Source organism: Chionomys nivalis, chromosome 7 (genome assembly GCF_950005125.1).
Source record: "Chionomys nivalis chromosome 7, mChiNiv1.1, whole genome shotgun sequence".
NCBI classification, from domain to species: Eukaryota; Metazoa; Chordata; class Mammalia; order Rodentia; family Cricetidae; genus Chionomys; species Chionomys nivalis.
Genome location: NC_080092.1, coordinates 67082592 through 67088180, shown reverse-complemented (window position 1 = coordinate 67088180; position 5589 = coordinate 67082592).

Here is a 5589-nt window from a genome sequence, read left to right as displayed (position 1 = left end):
TGTCTGTGTTTTGATTTGGTTTTTATTGTTTTGGTTTTTGAGACAGAGTCTCATATGGTCAGGACTAGTCTCAGGCTCTCTATGTAGCTGAGGCTATCCTTGAACTTCTGTTTTTCCTGCCTCTCCCTCCAAGGGCTGGGATTATAGGCATGCACCATTATTTATAGTTTTATGCATGTATGTACAGTCACATGTGTATATGCATGTGCCCATGTATATGGAGTCCAGGGGATAAATTCAAGTGACACCTTCAAAAATTCCAGCTGTCTCTTTTGAGACAGGGTTTCTCACTAGCTTGAAGCTTACCAATTAGGTCAGGGTGGCAAGTCAATAGGCCCTAGGGATTTTCATGTCTCTGTCTCCTCAGCTCTGAAATTACAAGCATGTGCCACCACATCTGGCCTTTTTACGTGGGTCCTAGAGACTTGAACACAGGCTGTCATGCTTGCTAGGTAAGCTCTTTGCCAACTGAGCCATGGCTCCAGGCCCCGCTATTTGCTTTCTTAACTACTCCTGGCGAGGAGAGAGAAAAAGAGCGAGCAATATGTACATGTAGTTTTATTTTTCGTGTGTGTGACATTCAAACATGTGTCTTTGTATGTTTGCTTGTGGGTGAGCACATGTGCATATGTGGATCGAGACAAACGTGTGTACGAATGTGTGGAGGCCCAAGATCGATACCAGGAATCACTGTTGACGGCTCTTCCGCCCTGTTTACTGAGGCAGGGTCTCTCACTCACACCCAGAGCTCGCTTATACCGCTTTGTCTTTTTTTGAGACCAGGTTTCTCTAACAGTCCTGGCTGTCCTAAAACTCGCTCTGTAGACCAGGTTGGCCTGGAACTCACTGAGATCCACCTGCCTCTGCCTTCCAAGTGCTGGGATTACAAGTGTGCACCGCCGCCACCATCTGACTAATCTTTATTTTTGAACCACTAGCCTTGCTAGCCAGCTCGCTCTGGGGAGCCAGTCCCCACCTTCTGAAGTTAGAATTTCAGGCGAGACGCTACACGCAGCTGACATTGTGTGGGTCCTAGGGATCCAAAGCCTAGCCAGCCCTTGTGTTTTCACAGCACACGCTACACACTGTGCCCTCTCCTCGGCCAGTGGCTACGCATTTAAACACAAAGATGCTCAAGGACAGGTTCTTCCGGTTATAATGGACAAAATCTCATTTAAACCCCTTCAAATGATGCTGGGTGAGGTTCACCATGAGACGCTCCTCTCCCACAACACCCTGCCCTTTGCTCTGCCATTGCACTTTTTACACTGGGTTATAATTCTCTGTCTGTCTACACATTGTAATCACCATTCTTGACCCCAATAAATTCATGGCTTTTCCCCCCTCTCATATTTATTATTGTATCGTCAGTGCAAAGAACAGTGTCTGACAAACAATAGATGCTGAAGAATTATTCACTGAAGTCAAAAGCAGGAGGCTGGGGATATGGCTCAGTTGGCTGAGGGCTTGCTTATCATGCAGGAAGCCCTGGATTTGATCCCCAGAACTACATAGAGCCATTAACCAGAAGAACCTGTTATTCCGGTGCTTGTAGCATCAGAGTTTTAAGGTTATCCCTTCCTACATAGTGACTTCAAGACCAGCCAGGGGCACATGAAACCCTGTCTATAGATAGATAGATAGATAGATAGATAGATAGATAGATAGATGATAGATAGATAGATAGATAGATGATAGATAGATAGATAGATAGATAGATAGATAGATAGATAGATAGACATATACATACAGACAGACAGACAGATGTGCAGATATACATACATACGAAGGGGTTACAGAGATGCCTGAGCAGTTAGGAGTGCTTGCTGTTCTTGCAGAGGATTGACGTTTGGGTCCTAGGACTCACTTTAGGAGGCTCACAGCCTAAAACTCCAATTGCAGGGAATTGATATGCATGTATGCATGTATGCATGTATGTATGTATGTATGTATGTATATGTTTGTGCATGCACATACACACATACAAGCACAGGTATATAAATAAATTTATTATTTTACATAAATAAAAATAAATTTTTAAAATAATCAAATGAAACGTAAAGCTGAGTTCTGGCCATGGTCAGGAATGTTAAGGTGATTATATAATTAGTCAGTTAACTTTTGGTGCAGGACCAAACCCAGGCAAATGCTCTGCCACTGAACTAAATCCTCAGTTCTAAGATGATTAATAACTTAGAAAACAAGAAACAAAGTCAGCCAGAGTTCCCAGGGACAAAAATTCAGAGACAGAACTCATTGCCCTAAGGTGCCCTCCAGCCCAGCCTCTTGCCTCTGCCCTTCTTTCCTTTGAGGGCGTCCTCTGCCCATTTGCATGTCTCTGCTCCCCCATAATTTTTGCTTTTGTGACACTTAGTCATTGGTGCCAGCTTTAGCTTCACCTCGACTTGCCCTACCTATTCAGTGCGCACTGATTCGTGTTCTGTAGAGAACACTCAGAGGGACGACTGAGGTTGAAAGCTCTTCACTTGTCCGATTAGCCTAGACTCGAAGGTTAGACAAAAATGGCTGTCTGAACTTACTCTTTTGTCAGGAGAACATTTCAGCAGAAAGGACTGTGTCCTGAGTATGCACCCCCAAACTGGCTTCCCACAAATGTCAGACCGATATTGCTTTCCTTTTGAATCTAGATAAGTTTTGAAAACTGTGGCGGAGTATTTTTTAAATTACACGGGAAACTTAGCGTCAGCCTGTATTTTAACAGAGCGCTTCTATGCACTGCCATTTTCCAGTTGCTTGCATTTTCAATTTCGCTCTTTGATTGCTTAAGACACAGACATCTTTTCTTTTTTGCCATGCAATGAAAATGTTCTGTTTTCACACGGTCTGTGTTAGTCATAGTGTTTGCATTTTCATTACAATATCAAGAAGTTGCTCTGTTCCACTCTTTTTATCCAGGATGGCTAAGGGTTCTGATAGTTTCTTGTGATAATTGCATTATGATTTTCACCCTCTTACGTTTTAGACTTACATAATTTTTTTGAAGCTGGAAGAGAATTGCCTGAAATTTTCCTTGCAGCTCATGATTGATGCCAATGCTGAAGAGCCCCGCATTGCCCCTAATTTACAAGTGAATTCCAGAAGCTCACTTGTAAGTCAGATGTTTGGGACTTGAAATACATTTTCCTAGTGGTCCATGAGAGGTTATTTAACCTATAATACATTCACTCCATTATTCCATAAAGAACCACTCTTTGCCTGACACCGCGGGAAGCAACTGTGTGTGTATATATGGAATTACTGGTTAGCAATTCAACTCAAAACACGAACAAGAGGCCAAAGAGATGGCTCAGCAGGTAAGGGCATTTGCCACCATGCCTGCTGAATTGAGTTCAATCCCTAGAAACCACGTGGTGGAAGGAGAGAGCCAACTCCTCTCAGTTGTCTTCTGACCTCCACATGCATGCCTTAGCACATATGCATCCACATAGCACATGTGTGCGCGCACACACACATTGCACGCTTGTGCAATAATAATAAAAGCTGCGTGCACTACTTTTATATGATATATAATATATTTTCATGTTAGGTATATGATACACTTACAATATATTTTATTTTAGCTATATTATACACTTACAATATATTTTATATTTTATATATATTTATTACAATATATTGAGGAGGTAGAATCAAGTGGATTTCTAGACTTCACTGACCAGCCCTCCCGCCTGAATTGGTAAACACCATGTTCAGTTTGGGACCCTGTCTCAAAAGCAAGATAGAATGATTAGGAAAGATAACCAATATTAAGCTGGGTGGTGGTCTCACACACCTTTAATCTCAGCATTCAGGAGGCAGAGGTAAGCAGATCTCTGTGAGTTCGAGGCCAGCCTGGTCTACAAAGAGATACGCTACATTGATTGACCTCTGTCCCCTACACATGTGCAGGTACACCCACACAAACATGTACACACACCGCACACACATAACACAAAATGAATAAAACAGATTAGCTGCTATCTCTACAAGGCTGAGAGTGTGGTTGAGTCATCACAAAGACATGATGGCCCGTGCCTGTGATCCTAGGAGGCTGGGGCAGGGGATGGTGAGTCTGAGGGCAGTCTGGGTAATGACTGCATGAGCCCTGGGGGTAGTGGTGGCCTGGGTGCCTGCTGCAGTGATGTGTTATCTAAAGGTACTCAGGAGATGCATAACTGAAGCAGTTAAATAACTTACATTTAGGATTTCAGTTTTTGTTCATTATTGAATCTTCACAATTCTTTGAGGAATTTACCTTTCAAAAACCTATATATTTTTCCAGGCAGTGGTGGCTCACGCCTTTAATCTCAGCACTTGGGAGGCAAAGGCAGGTGGATCTCTGTGAGTTCGAGGCCAGTCTGGTCTACAGAGCGAATTCCAAGACAGTCAGGGCTGTTACACAGAGAAACCCCGTCTCAAAAAAAGAAAGAAAGAAAGAAAGAAAGAGAGAGAGAGAGAGAGAGAGAAAGAGAGAAAGAAAGAAAGAAAGGAAGGAAGGAAGGAAGGAAGGAAGAAAGAAAGGAAGAAAGAAAAGAAAGAAAAACAAAAAAGAAAAAAGAAAAGAAAAACAAAACAAACTTTTAGATTCTTATTTTTGTGTGTATTTTGCCTGCATGTGTGCATTTGTGCCGTATAATGTCTAGTGCTTCTGGTGCCCACAGAGGCTAGAGGAGAACCTGAGATCCTTCTGGAACTGGAGTTACAGATGTTGCGAGTTGCAGGGTGAGAGCTGGGAATCAAACCCTGATCCTTTGTACTGAGCCAACTAGCCAACTCCCAGTGTCCATGAAACCCTTTTAAAGGCTTTTAGTTAGTACTTCCACATTTATAAAGATATTTAAAACTTTTTATTGATAAACAATATATTTTCAAAAAAAAGGTGTCTGTCTGAAGTGAATTGTGACTGGACTCAAGAAACTAACAAGGAGCAGACAATATGAACATTCCAGAAGCTTCCCCATGTGTCTTTAGCCCCAAAGGAAAATATTTTAAAATTAAATGAAAAGGATTGTAGTCAGTGGAGGGTGTATTTGAGAGGAAGAAGGACGTTTAAATCCTAATTTGTCGATTTGGAACCCAGTAAATGTGTTACTGGCCTTGTTGGTCGGTTAGGATCAGATTCAGATGGGCATAACCGAACACCCGAGACTGCACTGGCGTAAATAGGTAGCCCGTTTATCTTCCGCCTGAAGATGTCGCTTAGGACTGGTTTGTCGCTTCATAGTCAAGTCATCCCAGATCCAGATCTCATTAACATTACAGATCAACCACTTAGTGCACAGCTGGTGACCGTCCCTTGTCTCCGAATTCCAGAGAGAAAGCAAAACAAACCCAGAATGGAGAAGCCTTGCACCTCCCGAAAGCTTTAAGTTCATTTCTTAGGAATCTGCCCTCAAGTCCTTCAAAAACCCTGTTTGTTCAGGGCTACTCTTCAAGGCTATGGTTTCTAAGGGAAGCTGGTCTCTCGGCTGCTATATTGATGCCCTAATAATATGGAGGTTCTTTTTTTATTGAGGGGAGGAGGTCAACTCTGGCTGGCATGGAACTCATTCTGTAGCTCGGACTGGTTTTTGAACTTTTTGTAATGCT